The sequence below is a fragment of the Musa acuminata genome, chromosome BXJ1-1, assembly GCF_036884655.1.
Source record: "Musa acuminata AAA Group cultivar baxijiao chromosome BXJ1-1, Cavendish_Baxijiao_AAA, whole genome shotgun sequence".
Classification (NCBI taxonomy): domain Eukaryota; kingdom Viridiplantae; phylum Streptophyta; class Magnoliopsida; order Zingiberales; family Musaceae; genus Musa; species Musa acuminata.
The window spans coordinates 27,928,668-27,946,669 of NC_088327.1; the positions used below are offsets into that span (position 1 = coordinate 27,928,668).

Genomic DNA, 18,002 nt, shown 5'->3' on the forward strand with positions numbered 1-18,002 from the left:
TTAAGTAGGAGTCATATTAGGAGTTAGGGTTTAGAAGCCCTATAAATAGCCATGTATTCCTTCTCTTTTCATAAGCAATAGATGAATCTTTTCTGCAGCCTTTGAGCAGCAACTTGGAGGGAGGAACCCCTATAGAGTTCCAAGGAGGCCGATCCCCTAAAGAGATCAACCCCAAGTTTAGAATCTGCAAGGGTTCTAACAGTTAGGACTCTAGCTTGGAGAGTCCTAATTAAGAGGGACATTCATGTAAAACTGTTAGGACTCTAGCTAGGAGAGTCCTAATTGAGAGGGGCATTCATGTAGGAGGTGTTTTCTTAGAGAAGAATTAGGAGTTGTAAGGGAATAGGAGTCTTGACTAGGAGTCCTACTAGGAGTTGGTTAGAAGTAAGAGTCTTAAGTAGGAGTCATATTAGGAGTCAGGGTTTAGAAGCCCTATAAATAGCCATGTATTCCTTCTCTTTTCATAAGCAATAGATGAATCTTTTCTGCAGCCTTTGAGCAGCAACTTGGAGGGAGGAACCCCTATAGAGTTCTAAGGAGGCCGATCCCCTAAAGAGATCAACCCCAAGTTTAGAATCTGCAAGGGTTCTAACACCTGGTATCAGAGCAATGTTCTTGGCGTCTCGCTGCCCTTCCATAGCCATCCATCAACCCTCCACAACCATCCAAAGCAATTTCCACAATTGCTTAAAAGATCGTCACCGAATTCCGCCATCATCTCCACCACCGCGGATCATCCTTTGATCTCCCCGTGAATTGCAACAGGTTATGGTTTCCTACCTTACTACTGCTGCAATTTAGTTATCCTTATTCGAAAATCGAAAAAAAACAAAAATTTGTTCATATTTTGCTGCATAAACTTTTCATCACAAAGTTTTCATCTCTACGACGAAAGATACATTGCAAAATTCCAGCCGCATAGCACCATCTGTTTGATCTTGCTACTATGCTTTTTCTATCCAAATTTTTATGAAATTTTTATGACATCTTTAACACTTCCTAACAGTAGATTTCCCTTTGGTTTCATCGAAAAATTCTCAATATAAACTACTGATCTTTTATGTCCAATCTGCTGCACTCGAAAATCTATGCTGCAGAAAATTTCAGCCGCATAGCACTGCTTGTTTGATCTTGAAACTATGTTTTTCTATCCAAATTTCTAACAATCTGGTATCAGAGTTATCCTGGGGCTAGCTCTAACAAACTGGTATCAAAGCCTGGTTATGGGATCTTTTGGCAACGATGACAATAACAAAGATTGTTGTTGAGAAATTCGATAGAAATGTCAACTTCGGCATATGGCAACCCAAGATGAAGGCCATTCTGGTTCAAGACAGAGTTGATTTGGCACTTCAGGGTGATGAGAACATTCCAGATGGTACATCAAAGGAAGATCTTGTGGGTATGGATAAGAAGGCCCGATCCAGCATCAAAGGAAGATCTCTCTGATGAGGTTTTACGGGAGGTAGCTACGGAGACTACGGCTAAGAGCATGTGAGACAAACTTAAAGCCTTGTACATGAAGAGGACAGTGGAGAATCGTCTCTACTTGAAGCAGAGTCTGTATATGCTTCGGATGGTTGAAGGTACATCTATACTCTCGCATCTTGATAAGTTTGATTCTTTGGTTATGGATTTGGAGAATATAGATGCAAAAATTGATGATGAGGATAAGGCTTTGTTGCTCTTGTGTTCTCTTCCCCAATCTTTTAAGCATTAACGGGATACTTTGATTTATGGAAAAGAAACAGTTTGGTATCAAGAAATTAAATCTGCACTGAAATCTAAGGAGCAAATAGACAAGAATATCACTGGGGAAAGTAGAGAGAATCAGGCTGAGGGTCTGGTTGTTAGGGGGAGAATGGATAAAAGAGAATTTGACAGTAGTAGATCTAAATCTAGATCTAAATCCAGACATAGAAATTTGGAATGCAGATATTGTCATAAAATGGGGCACATTAAATCTGATTGCTTTAAATTGAAAAATAAATTAAAGCAAAAGGAAAAATTTGTTGAGAAAACTATTGAATCCGCTGAAGCTAGTGTAGCATCTGATGAGAATTTTGGAAATATTTTCTTTGCTATTGATGACAGGACAAAGTCTAAAAATGAATGGATTTTAGATTCAGGTTGTTCTTATCACATGTGTCCCAATAGGGATTTGTTTTCCACAAATGAATCTTGTAATGGTGGAATTGTTTTGATGGGCAATAATGCCGCATGTGATGTTGTTGGTAGAGGAACAATCCGAATTAAAATGCATGATGGTATTGTGAGGACGCTCACTAATGTTAGACATGTTCCTGATTTGAAAAAGAATCTCATCTCTTTAGGCACCCTAGAGGCCCTTGGGTGTAAATACACAACTGAAGGTGGAGTTATGAAAGTTTCTAGAAATGCCCTTGTTGTTATGAAAGCTTGTAGGTCTGGTAGCTTGTATATTCTGCAGGGAACTACTGTCAAAGGTTCGGTTGCAGTTTCGTCATCATCATTGTCTGATTCTGACATCACCAAATTATGGCATATGCGTTGGGTCATATGAGCGAGAAAGGTTTGAGCATATTGAGCAAAAGGGGTCTACTTTGCGGACAGAGTACTGGGCCACTTGATTTTTGTGAACACTGCATTTTTGGAAAGCAGAAAAGAGTCAGCTTCACTTCTCCGGCAGTTTACAAAATGAAAGGTACTCTTGACTATATTCATTCAGACCTTTGGGGTCCAGCTCATGTTCAGTCTAAGGGTGGTGCCAGGTATATGTTGACTTTCATTGACGATTATTCCAGGAAAGTTTGGGTTTATTTTCTGAAGCATAAAAATGATGTTTTTCTAACCTTTAAACAATGGAAGACTTTGATTGAGAAACAAACAGGTAAACAGATTAAGCGGCTTCGAACAGATAATGGCATGGAATTTTGTGAAGGTGACTTTGAAGAATTCTGCAAAAACGAAGGAATCGTTCGGCATCGCACTGTTAGGATGACGCCTTAGCAAAATGGTGTGGCCGAACGTATGAACAGAACACTCTTGGAGAGAGCAAGGTGTATGATTTCAAATGCAGGGTTGACAAAAGACTTTTGGGCAGAGGCGATTAATATGGCCTGTTACGTTGTCAACCGCGCTCCTTCTGCAGCACTTAACTTTAAAACTCCAGAGGAAGTTTGGTCAGGTACTCCTGCTGATTATTCTGATTTTAAAATTTTTGGGTGCCCAGCATACATGCATGTAAATGAAGGAAAATTAGAGCCTCGGGATAAAAAGTACATTTTCCTTGGGTATGCTTCTGGGGTGAAAGGATACAGATTATGGTGTCCTGATCCCAAATCCCCAAAATTTATAATCAGTAGAGATGTTACTTTTGATGAATTATCTATGCTATCTTCCAAAGAGGATTCTACTAGTTGTACAAATGATAGTGCGCAGAAGCAGGTGGAGCTTGAGTTTGGTAGTTTAGATTCTTTTAAGTTGAACTCTTCTACTCAAAGAATGCCAGTAGGTGGTCCTGAGTCTACTGACGCAGTTGATCCAGAGGGAGCAATATTCCACAGAGAAATATTCGACCACCACATTGATATGCAAATTTGGTTGCATATGCTTTGTTTGTTGCAGAAGAGACAAGTGAAGTTGGTGAGCCTACTTCCTACTCAGATGCAGTTTCTTGTGATAATTCCGCTAAGTGGTTGATTGCGATGAATGAAGAAATTGAGTCTCTCCATCGGAATAGAACTTAGGATCTTGTGAAGCCATCTTCGGATAAGAAAATTGTTGGATGCAAATGGGATACCATTGCTGAGGGGAAAGTCCTTGTTCAGAAAATTCATACGAAGGACAATCCAGTTGATATGCTTACGAAGCCTGTTTCAGTTTACAAGTTCAAGAAGTGCTTGGACTTGGTTGGTATTCATTTTTGGTGATTGCCCGTTGGGGCTTTTCTGAAGAAGGTGGAGCAAGTTTTGTTGGGACATGCCAAGGTGGAGATTTGTTAGTTTGGCAAGTCCCATAGTCCCACGTCGGGAAAATTAGACTTGTTGTCTCATCTTGGAACTATAAATAAGGGCCTGGGCTTTGAAGTCAGATGTACCACATGCAGCACAAGAGGCACCACAAGTGGTACCACATGCAGCACAAGAGGCACCACAAGAAAACCTGTTTACGGTTTGGGTTTTTCTTGTTTAGTAAGCTGAAGGTGTTTTATGGCCTAGGAACATCTTCCTAAGGCATTTGTAAGTGTCCCTCTTTTGCTATGCGGCTAACTCTAACAAACAAAAAAAATTTCTATGAAATTTCTACGAAATTTCTATGAAATTTTTATGACATCTTTGACACTTCCTAACAGTGGATTTCCCTTTGGTTTCATCGAAAAATTCTCAATATAAACTACTGATCTTTTATGTCCAATCTGCTGCACTTGAAAATCTATGCTGCAGAAAATTTCAGTCGCATATTGTTGCCTTAACCCATCTATTTGCAATCCTTTTTGAATGAAATTTCTTATACACTTTATAGATCATCTTGGCTTCCATCTAAGACTGATCTATTAAGAAATTTATCTCAAAAAATGATTTTGTGTTGCTGTAAATTTTCGTCGTAACTCGCTGAAATTTCTCGACGAGAATTCTGCAAGCGTAACTTGCACCAATTCCCTTATTGTTATACTGCTGAAATTTTCTTGATTAAATTAGATATCCTTGCTGTCATTTAAACTGTGATTTTGCTATCAATTCCCTCCTCAATTCTCTCAAGTTTTTGTTGGAAATTACGTCGAGAAACCGTTGTTTCTTCGATGACAATTCTACTCTTACAAGACCAGCACATACTTGCTGCAACTTCTACTTATTTCTATCAAACCTTTGCTACCATCTACCACAGATCCAAACTTTCATCTACATCCCTAAAACTCTATCAATCCACACCCTCAAACTGCACCCAAAATAGCCACAAAACAAGCCTAAACCGCAGCCTACATCCACCAATCCACCAACCCTTTCGACCATCACTTCTCTCAACCTATACATGCTTTTAACCCAACAACAAAAGAGAGATATTAACATCATAGATTTGGAGGCATATACTATGGCATCTAAGGAGGCAATTAATGCTAAATTCGAAGCCTTGGAGGCGCGAATGGAAGATAAGATTCGGACGCTCTTTACCGAACTTAGATTGGGCCGACCACAAAGCCCGAAGAAATCATATCAAGGAGAGAGCTTTGCCCAATCACACCAAGCCCGAAGAGATGACTTCCAAGGGAGGGGAGGCTCTATGACCGACCCCAACTATCCATACATGAGAGTGGACTTCCCTAGATGAGAAGAAGGAGACCCGATTGGTTGGATCTCGCGCGGGGAGCTATATTTTCGGTACCACAAAATCGCAGATGCATCTATGGTGAAAATTGCAGCTATACATCTTGAAGGGGATGCTATACAGTGGTTTGACTAGTTTGAACATACTTATGGAGTCATTTCATGGCAACAATTTAAAGAAAGACTACTGATCCGCTTCAGACCAACCGATTACGAGAATATTGATGGACAACTAGCAAAGATCCGACAAACTTCCACCATTCAGGAGTACCAAACCAGGTTTGAAAGATTATCTAATCAAAATCATGATTGGTCTCAAAAACAGCTATTGAGGACCTTCATTGAGGGCTTGAAGCCGGAGATCCGAGGAGAAGTGAAAGCGCGACAACCATATACGCTTATGGCAGCCATCTCTTTCGCACGACATCAAGAGGAGCAATTGAACCATGAAGATCGGAGGACTAGGGTCGCTCCTCAACCAGTAATATTGAAGCCCTTAGCCCCCCCTACTATCGACCAAGTCCCTACACCAAAGAGGTTAACAAGAGAAGAGCTTCGGAAGCGATATGCGAAGGGGTTATGTTGGCATTGTGACGAGTCGTGGAGCCGTGAGCATCGCTGTAGTAAAGGGGGACTTCTTATGATTGAACCGATAGAAGAAGAGGTCATTGAACATCCAAAAGAGAGCCTTGAACATGAAGATGCAGAAGAAGAGCCACAATCGACTAAAGTTACGGTACATACACTAGCTGGCTACTCAAACCCGCAAACGATGAAAGTTGGAGGCCTTCTCAAACAACAACCGATCACTGTTCTCATCGACACGGGCAGCACTAATAACTTCGTAAACAGTAAGGTTGCTATCCATATGAACTTACCTATTGAGAATTGCAGCAGGTTTGTCATTAAGGTCGCCAACGGACGGATTTTGAAGTATGATCGAAGGCGCCCGCAAGTGAGGCCTTACCAAGAGATAATTGCATATTTCTTCCTTCTCCCTTTTGATGATTATGAGGTCATGCTCAGAATTAAATGGTTGATGACATTAAGTGATATTTCTTGGAATTTTATGCAACTAATTATGAAATTTTATAGTAAGGAGAAACAGGTGATATTGAACGGGAAACATGGGGGTGACGTAACAACGATTTGCACAAAACAAATGGAGAAGGTTTTGCATAAAGCATGCAGCAGCTTTTCGGTACAACTTGAGCAGCAAACTAAGGGAGAGCCAACAAAATTTGAAGATCCAAATCTACTTCCTTTGCTTGCTGAATTTTCAGATATATTTGACGAACTGCGCAACCTACCTCTTACCCGTCGGCATGATCATTGTATAACGATTCTTCCAGGCAAATCTCCAGCAAATGCTCAGCCATATCAGTATCCACATCTCCAAAAGGATGAAATAGAAAGGATTGTTAAAGAGATGCTCAAAACAGGAGTTATTCGGGCATGTTGCAGCCCCCTACTCTTCACCAGTTCTCCTCATACGAAAGAAGGATGAAATATGGCGATTATATGTTGATTACTGAGCTCTCAATGGCATAACCATCAAGGATAAATACCCTATTCCAGTAGTAGATGAGTTGCTAGATGAAAGGGAGCACAAATATTCACAAAGCTGGACCTTCGATCCGGGTATCATCAAATACGAGTATGCGAAGAAGACATACCGAAAACCACCTTTTGAACATACAACAATCACTATGAATTTTTGCTTTCTTCAAAAGAAGGTGGAATATCTTGGGCATATCATATCAGAGGAAGGTGTGGCAGTAGACCCCTTTAAAATTGGAGCAATGCAAAACTGGCTGACCCCAAGGAACATAAAATTGCTACATGGCTTTTTGGGTTTAATAGGCTACCAATGCAAGTTTGTGAAAAACTATGGATAGATCAGTGCACCACTTACTTCCTTACTGAAAAAAGATGTCTTCCAATGGTCGGACAGAGCCTCTACTGCCTTCGACAAACTTAAGGCAGCCATGACGACGACGCCGGTGCTAACACTACCAGATTTCAACTGACCCTTCATTATTGAGGCCGACGCATCTGGAGTCAGAATTGGAGCCATTTTCATGCAAGATGGTCGACCACTCGCTTACACTAGTAAGGCATTATCTCCCTCCCATCAAAATAAGTCAACATATGATAAGGAGATGCTCGCCATTGTGCGCGCAGCAACGCGGTGGAGATCCTACTTGATTGGTCGACGATTTCAAATTAAAACCGACCATAAAAGCCTCAAGTACTCTTTGGAGCGAAAGATACCATCGCCTGAGCAGCAAAAATGGGTAACAAAACTTCTTGGATTTGATTTTGAAATAACTTACAAAAAGGGGAAAGAGAATGTTCTTATAGATGCACTTTCGCAGATACCCGAGCAAGTTGAAGTTTCGACCGTTTCACTTCTGACCAGCGACTTTCTTAAGGATATTAAGTTGGAATGGCAGGAAGATTCAGATACTAGTAAGATTATAAATAAGTTAGAGGAAGCACCAAGCCCCATGGCTCATTACAATTGGGACTCAAAAGAATTACACTATAAGGGACGCATTGTGCTTACGATAAATTCTACTTGCATCTTCACGAGCAGATTTTGGACAAAGTTATTCCATATGCATGGTACTAAATTGAAAAGGAGTATGGCATATCACCCACAAACCGACGGCCAGACGAAAGTTTTAAATAGGTGCTTGGAGACAGCCCAAAGCCACCCACCAAATATGACTACCCAAAGAGAACTCCAGACCCAGCGAAGTGCCATTATTGATCGATGGATCGTGACTCGACGACGACGACCCACTAATGAAGTTCTAATACAGTGGGCGAACCTACCAATAGAAGATGCCACTTGGGAGAACTATGACGACTTGAAGATCAAATTCCCAGAATTCATGAATCATCAGCCTCGAGGACAAGGCTGATTTGAAGAGGGCGGGCTTGTTAGGACTCTAGCTTAGAGAGTCCTAATTGAGAGGGACATTCATGGAAAACGGTTAGGACTCTAGTTAGGAGAGTCCTAATTGAGAGGGACATTCTGTTAGGACTCTAGCTAGGAGAGTCCTAATTGAGAGGGACATTCATGTATGAGGTGTTTTCATAGAGAAGAATGAGGAGTTGTAAAGGAATAGGAGTCTTGACATGGAGTCCTATTAGGAGTTGGTTAGAAGTAAGAGTCTTAAGTAGGAGTCCTATTAGGAGTTAGGGTTTAGAAGCCCTATAAATAGCCATGTATTCCTTCTCTTTTCGTAAGCAATAGATGAATCTTTTATGCAGCCTTTAAGCAGCAACTTGGAGGGAGGAACCCCTATAGAGTTCCAAGGAGGTCAATCCCCTAAAGAGATCAACCCCAAGTTTAGAATCTGCAAGGGTTCTAACAGTTAGGACTCTAGCTTGGAGAGTCCAAATTAAGAGGGACATTCATGTAAAACTGTTAGGACTCTAGCTAGGAGAGTCCTAATTGAGAGGGGCATTCATGTAGGAGGTGTTTTCTTAGAGAAGAATTAAGAGTTGTAAGGGAATAGGAGTCTTGACTAGGAGTCCTACTAGGAGTTGGTTAGAAGTAAGAGTCTTAAGTAGGAGTCATATTAGGAGTTAGGGTTTAGAAGCCCTATAAATAGCCATGTATTCCTTCTCTTTTCATAAGCAATAGATGAATCTTTTCTACAGCCTTTGAGCAGCAACTTGGAGGGAGGAACCCCTATAGAGTTCCAAGGAGGCCGATCCCCTAAAGAGATCAACCCCAAGTTTAGAATCTGCAAGGGTTCTAACAGTTAGGACTCTAGCTTGGAGAGTCCTAATTAAGAGGGACATTCATGTAAAACTGTTAGGACTCTAGCTAGGAGAGTCCTAATTGAGAGGGGCATTCATGTAGAAGGTGTTTTCTTAGAGAAGAATTAGGAGTTGTAAGGGAATAGGAGTCTTGACTAGGAGTCCTACTAGGAGTTGGTTAGAAGTAAGAGTCTTAAGTAGGAGTCATATTAGGAGTTAGGGTTTAGAAGCCCTATAAATAGCCATGTATTCCTTCTCTTTTCATAAGCAAAAGATGAATCTTTTCTGCAGCCTTTGAGTAGCAACTTGGAGGGAGGAACCCCTATAGAGTTCCAAGGAGGCCGATCCCCTAAAGAGATCAACCCCAAGTTTAGAATCTGCAAGGGTTCTAACACCTGGTATCAGAGCAGCGTTCTTGGCGTCTCGCTGCCCTTCCATAGCCATCCATCAACCCTCCACAACCATCCAAAGCAATTCCCACAATTGCTTAAAAGATCGTCACCGAATTCCGCCATCATCTCTACCACCGCGGATCATCCTTTGATCTCCCCGTGAATTGCAACAGGTTATGGTTTCCTATCTTACTACTGCTGCAATTTAGTTATCCTTATTCGAAAATCGAAAAAAAAAAAAAATTTGTTCATATATTGCTGCATAAACTTTTCGTCACAAAGTTTTCATCTCTACGACGAAAGATACATTGCAAAATTCCAGCCGCATAGCACCATCTGTTTGATCTTGCTACTATGCTTTTTCTATCCAAATTTTTATGAAATTTTTATGACATCTTTAACACTTCCTAACAGTAGATTTCCCTTTGGTTTAATCGAAAAATTCTCAATATAAACTACTGATCTTTTATGTCCAATCTGCTGCACTCGAAAATCTATGCTGCAGAAAATTTCAGCCGCATAGCACTGCTTGTTTGATCTTGAAACTATGTTTTTCTATCCAAATTTCTAACAAACTGGTATCAGAGTTATCCTGGGGCTAGCTCTAACAAACTGGTATCAAAGCCTGGTTCTGGGATCTTTTGGCAACGATGACAATAACAAAGATTGTTGTTGAGAAATTCGATAGAAATGTCAACTTCGGCATATGGCAACTCAAGATGAAGGCCATTCTGGTTCAAGACGGAGTTGATTTGGCACTTCAGGGTGATGAGAACATTCCAGATGGTACATCAAAGGAAGATCTTGCGGGTATGGATAAGAAGGCCCGATCCAGCATCAAAGGAAGATCTCTCTGATGAGGTTTTACGGGAGGTAGCTACGGAGACTACGGCTAAGAGCATGTAGGACAAACTTAAAGCCTTGTACATGAAGAGGACAGTGGAGAATCGTCTCTACTTGAAGCAGAGTCTGTATATGCTTCGGATGGTTGAAGGTACATCTATACTCTCGCATCTTGATAAGTTTGATTCTTTGGTTATGGATTTGGAGAATATAGATGCAAAAATTGATGATGAGGATAAGGCTTTGTTGCTCTTGTGTTCTCTTCCCCAATCTTTTAAGCATTTTCGTGATACTTTGATTTATGGAAAAGAAACAGTTTGGTATCAAGAAATTAAATCTGCACTGAAATCTAAGGAGCAGATAGACAAGAATATCACTGGGGAAAGTAGAGAGAATCAGGCTGAGGGTCTGGTTGTTAGGGGGAGAATGGATAAAAGAGAATTTGATAGTAGTAGATCTAAATCTAGATCTAAATCCAGACATAGAAATTTGGAATGCAGATATTGTCATAAAATGGGGCACATTAAATCTGATTGCTTTAAATTGAAAAATAAATTAAAGCAAAAGGAAAAATTTGTTGAGAAAACTATTGAATCTGCTGAAGCTAGTGTAGCATCTGATGAGAATTTTGGAAATATTTTCTTTGCTATTGATGATAGGACAAAGTCTAAAAATGAATGGATTTTAGATTCAGGTTGTTCTTATCACATGTGTCCCAATAGGGATTTGTTTTCCACAAATGAATCTTGTAATGGTGGAATTGTTTTGATGGGCAATAATGCCGCATGTGATGTTGTTGGTAGAGGAACAATCCGAATTAAAATGCATGATCGTATTGTGAGGACGCTCACTAATGTTAGACATGTTCCTGATTTGAAAAAGAATCTCATCTCTTTAGGCACCCTAGAGGCCCTTGGGTGTAAATACACAACTGAAGGTGGAGTTATGAAAGTTTCTAGAAATGCCCTTGTTGTTATGAAAGCTTGTAGGTCTGGTAGCTTGTATATTCTGCAGGGAACTACTGTCAAAGGTTCGGTTGCAGTTTCGCCATCATCATTGTCTGATTCTGACATCACCAAATTATGGCATATGCGTTGGGTTATATGAGTGAGAAAGGTTTGAGCATATTGAGCAAAAGGGGTCTACTTTGCGGACAGAGTACTGGGCCACTTGATTTTTTTGAACACTGCATTTTTGGAAAGCAGAAAAGAGTCAGCTTCACTTCTCCAGCAGTTCACAAAATGAAAGGTACTCTTGACTATATTCATTCAGACCTTTGGGGTCCAGCTCATGTTCAGTCTAAGGGTGGTGCCAGGTATATGTTGACTTTCATTGACGATTATTCCAGGAAAGTTTGGGTTTATTTTCTGAAGCATAAAAATGATGTTTTTCTAACCTTTAAACAATGGAAGACTTTGATTGAGAAACAAACAGGTAAACAGATTAAGCGGCTTCGAACAGATAATGGCATGGAATTTTGTGAAGGTGACTTTGAAGAATTCTGCAAAAATGAAGGAATCGTTCGGCATCGCACTGTTAGGATGACGCCTTAGCAAAATGGTGTGGCCGAACGTATGAACAGAACACTCTTGGAGAGAGCAAGGTGTATGATTTCAAATGCAGGGTTGACAAAAGACTTTTGGGCAGAGGCGATTAATATGGCCTGTTACGTTGTCAACCGCGCTCCTTCTGCAGCACTTAACTTTAAAACTCCAGAGGAAGTTTGGTCAGGTACTCCTGCTGATTATTCTGATTTTAAAATTTTTGGGTGCCCAGCATACATGCATGTAAATGAAGGAAAATTAGAGCCTTGGGATAAAAAGTGCATTTTCCTTGGGTATGCTTCTGGGGTGAAAGGATACAGATTATGGTGTCCTGATCCCAAATCCCCAAAATTTATAATCAGTAGAGATGTTACTTTTGATGAATTATCTATGCTATCTTCCAAAGAGGATTCTACTAGTTGTACAAATGATAGTGCGCAGAAGCAAAAATGGGTAACAAAACTTCTTGGATTTGATTTTGAAATAACTTACAAAAAGGGGAAAGAGAATGTTCTTATAGATGCACTTTCGCAGATACCCGAGCAAGTTGAAGTTTCGACCGTTTCACTTCTGACCAGCGACTTTCTTAAGGTTATTAAGTTGGAATGGCAGGAAGATTCAGATACTAGTAAGATTATAAATAAGTTGCAGGAAGCACCAAGCCCCATGGCTCATTACAATTGGGACTCAAAAGAATTACACTATAAGGGACGCATTGTGCTTACGATAAATTCTACTTGCATCTTCACGAGCAGATTTTGGACAAAGTTATTCCATATGCATGGTACTAAATTGAAAAGGAGTATGGCATATCACCCACAAACCGACGGCCAGACGAAAGTTTTAAATAGGTGCTTGGAGACAGCCCAAAGCCACCCACCAAATATGACTACCCAAAGATAACTCCAGACCCAACCAAGTGCCATTATTGATCGACGGATCGTGACTCGACGACGATAACCCACTAATGAAGTACTAATACAGTGGGCCAACCTATCAATAGAAGATGCCACTTGGGAGAACTATGACGACTTGAAGTTCAAATTCCCAGAATTCACGAATCATCAGCCTCGAGGACAAGGCTGATTTGAAGAGGGCGGGTCTGTTAGGACTATAGCTTGGAGAGTCCTAATTAAGAGGGACATTCATGTAAAACTGTTAGGACTCTAGCTAGGAGAGTCCTAATTGAGAGGGGCATTCATGTAGGAGGTGTTTTCTTAGAGAAGAATTAGGAGTTGTAAGGGAATAGGAGTCTTGACTAGGAGTCATACTAGGAGTTGGTTAGAAGTAAGTGTCTTAAGTAGGAGTCATATTAGGAGTTAGGGTTTAAAAGCCCTATAAATAGCCATGTATTCCTTCTCTTTTCATAAGCAATAGATGAATCTTTTCTGCAGCCTTTGAGCAGCAACTTGGAGGGAAGAACCCCTATAGGGTCCCAAGGAAGCCGATCCCCTAAAGAGATCAACCCCAAGTTTAGAATCTGCAAGGGTTGTAACATGGTGCCACCGCCCAGTCAAGCGATGCCACCGCCCAGGTCTCAATTGTTGGGCAGTGCCACCACCCAGTCTAGGCGGTGCCACCGCCTAGGCCAATTCAGCTCATTGGTTGGGCTCCAAACTTGGCCCAAACCAATCCGAACTCGGTCTCAATTGTCCCCTACTTGGGTTATAAGATTAACACCTAATCCTAACCCTAATTAACATGCTAACTATGAATTTAAAGATATTTTCTAAGCTATTACAAAGTCCGTAAGTCAAGACTTCTTCCGATGAGCTTTCGGCGAACTTCCGACGGTCTTTCGATAAACTCTCGGAAACCATTCTGCGGACTCCCGGCAAGCTCCTAGACTTCACGATTTGATCTTGGCGAGTTCCAACGAGCTTCTTCGGCAAGCTCCGATCTTTCTCGGCGAGCTCCGCGAACTTCCAACGGATCTTTTGGCGAGCTTCCGAAAAACCCTTCGGCAAGCTCCCTACTCATTCTTGGCTAGTTCCAGCAGCATTCCCGACGAACCTTCGGACTTCCGTCGAACTCTCAAACTCACAACGAATCCTTCGTGCTTGACTCCGACACTTTGTTTTGCTTTATGTCTTCGTTATTATCGTAGTTAATCCTGCACACACAATCTAAAACTCTACTCCGATCTAGACAATTTTTACAATGCAACTTGACATTCTGTTGCCCGGCACGTCATTGGTTGGCGCTTCGTCCGATTCTTCAGCGCATCGTCCTCTCTTGCGGCATGTTGCTCAATCGACGGTTGACCTCCGCAACCCCGATATCCTTGGCGCATTTCCGCTCTCCTTGGCCCGATGCCTGACGTCCGAAGCGTTCGTCGCTTAGTGCAAAATTGAACTCTGGTGGTAATATTGCCAAAGGTATTTGTATTCCACTCCTTTAGTGCAGCTTTACAGGCTTTGAACTTTTGACATAAGATTTAAGGGGGGGATCCATGCACATTAACATTCCAAGCAGATCTGATATCATCAAGAAATTGAGGATGAGTACTCCACATATTAAAGAATCTAAACGGTTTCTTGCCTCTTGGTGTCGCTTTGTACTGTGCCCCTAGTTCGGAAAGCTCTCTCCGAGACCCATGATACTGATAGCGTAGCTGTCACGGCAAATTCGGAGCCCTAAAACCATTGCCTAAGAGTTCGACGGAGGAGGTTTTCGTATCTCGAGATGCAAAAAGGAGTGCAACACGAGGACTTCCTAGGGGGTCACCCATCCTAGTATTTTTTTTTTTGTAAGTAAAAGTAAATTGATTATGTGTAAAGTTTCTACAAATAGCTTTATCTATACAAGTCATAGACAAAGACAAGTAACTCATAGAGTGCGAATGCGATAGTTATGACTACACATGCTGTAGACCATAACTACCTGTGGGTACATTATTTGGCATCATTCTCAAGATCTTTAGCTAATAGCAAAATTAAATTTGATAAAAATATCTTTTTCTCTTCGGGTGAAGTGCTCGGTTTTGAGATCATGCTCCATACAGGATCTTGAGTCTCTAATAATCTCTTTCAAGAGCTGAGCATTGTTTGTGTGTTGACATTCAAAGATTCTATTATATCTCTCCTTCCACATCCACCAAATAGCGCATCTGAAAGTAACCTTTGCCAGTTGTGTAAGAGGCCCTTTTCTTGAGAAACATTGCATAAGGTCGCCTAGTTCTTGATGCAAGTTTGGTTGTGGCAGTCTATTGAGTTCAAAACGCTGGAGAATCTCCTTCCATATCCATTTTGTATAATCACAAGCAAAATAGAGGTGGTCAACAGTTTCTTCTTGTTGCAAACAAAGGGAGCATCGGTTAACATGATAGATACATCTTCTTTTCATATTGTCTATTGTAGGTAGTTTATTGAGAAGGGCCTGCCATGTACATAAGGAGTGTCTTTGTGATCCCGGTCGATCCCATGTCCAACTGCTTGGGACCCACTTGTTATTTCTTTGCCTAATTTGATTCCATGCGGATGTGGCACTAAATTTGCCATTGTCATGTGGCCAAATAAGTATATCTGAAGAGTTGTTCCTGATTGGAATAGCTATGATAGTCGGCCAAAGTGATAACATTTCGGGAGAAATAGGATTAGGGAGACACTAGGTACCGTTAGCAATTAACTCGGAAACCTTCCAATCTTTGGGAGCCCCAAGATCTTTTCGTATTCTATCGCCATATAATTGAAATATACTCTTCCCATTCACCCAAGGATCGTACCACATATTAGTACTAGTTCCAGAAGAGATTGCATACGAAATGTGTTTGATTAGCCAGTTCCATCCTAGTATTACACTCGCTCAAGTACACTTATCTTCGGAGTTCTAATGGGATCCGGTGCTTTAGTGCTGGTATGATCGCACCCGTTTCGCGTGCTTCATCCCTCGCCAACTTGCTCTTCGCGGCCGACAAATCAACGTCCAGAGCCTCTTGCGCATCAGAAACCATCGGCGCTTTCTCGAATGATCACGGAATCGCTATTGCAATCTCCCTCCGAGCCCTAGCCCAATGACTGCACATCGGTCACAACAAGCGCGCGCCGAATCCTTCGACACTTTTTCAAATAATCTCGTAATCGATATTGCAACCCTAGTCTGGAATGCTCTCTCTGAGCCCCATGATACTGACTGCGAAGCGGTCATGGCAACTTTGAGCCCCAAAATGATCGCTTTGGATTTCTACAGGAGAGGTTTTCGTATCTCGAGAGGCAATAAGGAATGCAACACGATGACTTCCTAGGGGGTCACCCATCCTAGTATTACTCTCGCCCAAGCACGCTTATCTTTGGTTTTCTGATGGGATCTAGTGCTTTAGTGCTGGTATGATCGCACCCATTTCGTATGCTTCGTCACTAGCCTATGTGCACATCGCAGCCGACACATAAATGCCCGAAGCCTCTTACGCATCATGAAACCGTCGGCGCTTTCTCGAACTATCACGGAATCGCTATTGCAAGCTCTCACTGAGCCGTGGCCCAACGACTGCATATCGGTCAATATAAACATGCGCCGAATCCTTCGGCACTTTCTCAAACGATCTCGGAATCGCTATTGCGACCACAGTCCGGAAAACCCTCTCCGAGCCCCACGATACTGATAGCGTAGCAGTCACGACAAATTCTGAGCCCCAAAACCATCGCCCAGGAGTTTGATGGGAGAGGTTTTCATATCTCAAGATGCAAAAAGGAGTGCAACGCAAGGACATCCCAGGGGGTCACCCATCCTAGTATTACTCTTGCCCAAGTACGCTTATTTTCGGAGTTCTGATGGGATCCGATGCATTAGTGCTGGTATGATCGCACCCGTTTCGCGTGCTTCTTCCCTTGCCAACTTGCACTTCACGGCCGGCGCATCAACGTCCGGAGCCTCTTGCGCATCACGAAACCGTCGGCGCTTTCCCGAATGATCACGGAATCACTATTGCAATCTCCCGCCGAGCCCCAACCCAACGACTACGTATCGATCACGGAAAGCGCGAGCCGAATCCTTCAGCACTTTTTCGAACGATCTCAGAATCGCTTTTGCGACCCTAGTTCGGAAATCTCTCTCCAAGCCCCTTGATACTGAATGCATAGCGATCACAGCAAATTCCGAGCCCCAAAACCATTGTCTCGGAGTTCTATAGGAGAGGTTTTCGTATCGCGGGACGCAATAAGGAGTGAAACACGAGGACTTCCTAGGAGGACCACCCATCCTAGTTTTACTTTCGCCCAAGCATGCTAATCATCACACCTGTTTCGCGTGCTTCGTCCCTTGCCTATGTGCACGTCGCGGCCGTCGCATCAACGTCCGAAGCGTCTTGCGCATCACGAAACCGTCGGCACTTTCTCGAACGATCACATAATCGCTATTGCAAGCTCTCTTCGAGCCCTAGCCCAACGACTGCGTATCGGTCATGGTAAGCAAGCGCCGAATCCTTCGGCACTTTCTCGAATGATCTCATATTACGGAAAGCTCTCACCAAGTCCCACGATACTGACTACGTAGCGGTCACGGCAAATTCCTTGCCCCAAAACCTTCGCATCGAAGGTCTACGGGAGAGTTTTTCATATCTCGGGACGCAATAAGGAGTGCAAAACGAGGACTTCCAAGGGGGTCACCCATCCTAGTATTACGCTCGCCCAAGCAAGCTTATCTTCGGAGTTCTGATGAGATCCGGTACTTTAGTGCAGGTATGATCGCAATTGTTTCATGTGATTCGTCCCTCGCCTATGTGCACGTCGTGGCTGGCACATCAACGTCCGGTGCCTCATGCGCATCACAAAATCGTCGGCGGTTTCTCGATTGATCACGGAATCGCTATTGCTAGCTCTCTCTGAGCCTCAGCCCAACGACTGTGTATCAGTCACAGCAAGCACACGCCGAATCCCTCGTTTTTTCATGTTAACCGATGCTCCCTTTGTATGCAATAAGAAGAAACTGTTGACCACCTCTATTTTGCTTGTTTTTGGGAAGTAAAAGTAAATTGATTGTGTAAAGTTTCTATAAATAGCTTTTTTTTTTGTAAGTAAAAGTAAATTGATTATGTGTAAAATTTCTACAACTAGCTTTATCTATACAAGTCATAGGCAAAGCCAAGTAACTCATAGAGTGCGAATGCGATAGTTATGACTACACATGCTGTAGACTATAAATACCTG

General features: G+C 42.1%; 1 non-coding gene and 2 pseudogenes across 1 annotated transcript; all 3 read right to left on the reverse strand.

The window, feature by feature from the left end:
• Positions 1 to 16,077: 16,077 nt before the first annotated feature.
• On the reverse strand, positions 16,078 to 16,196 carry LOC135592501 (5S ribosomal RNA; annotated as a pseudogene).
• Positions 16,197 to 16,547: 351 nt separating this feature from the next.
• On the reverse strand, positions 16,548 to 16,666 carry LOC135592483 (5S ribosomal RNA). Its single transcript, XR_010479079.1, has one exon. It is a non-coding gene; the product is annotated as a 5S ribosomal RNA (ribosomal RNA).
• A 763-nt stretch (positions 16,667 to 17,429) lies between these two features.
• On the reverse strand, positions 17,430 to 17,548 carry LOC135592496 (5S ribosomal RNA; annotated as a pseudogene).
• Positions 17,549 to 18,002: the final 454 nt, after the last annotated feature.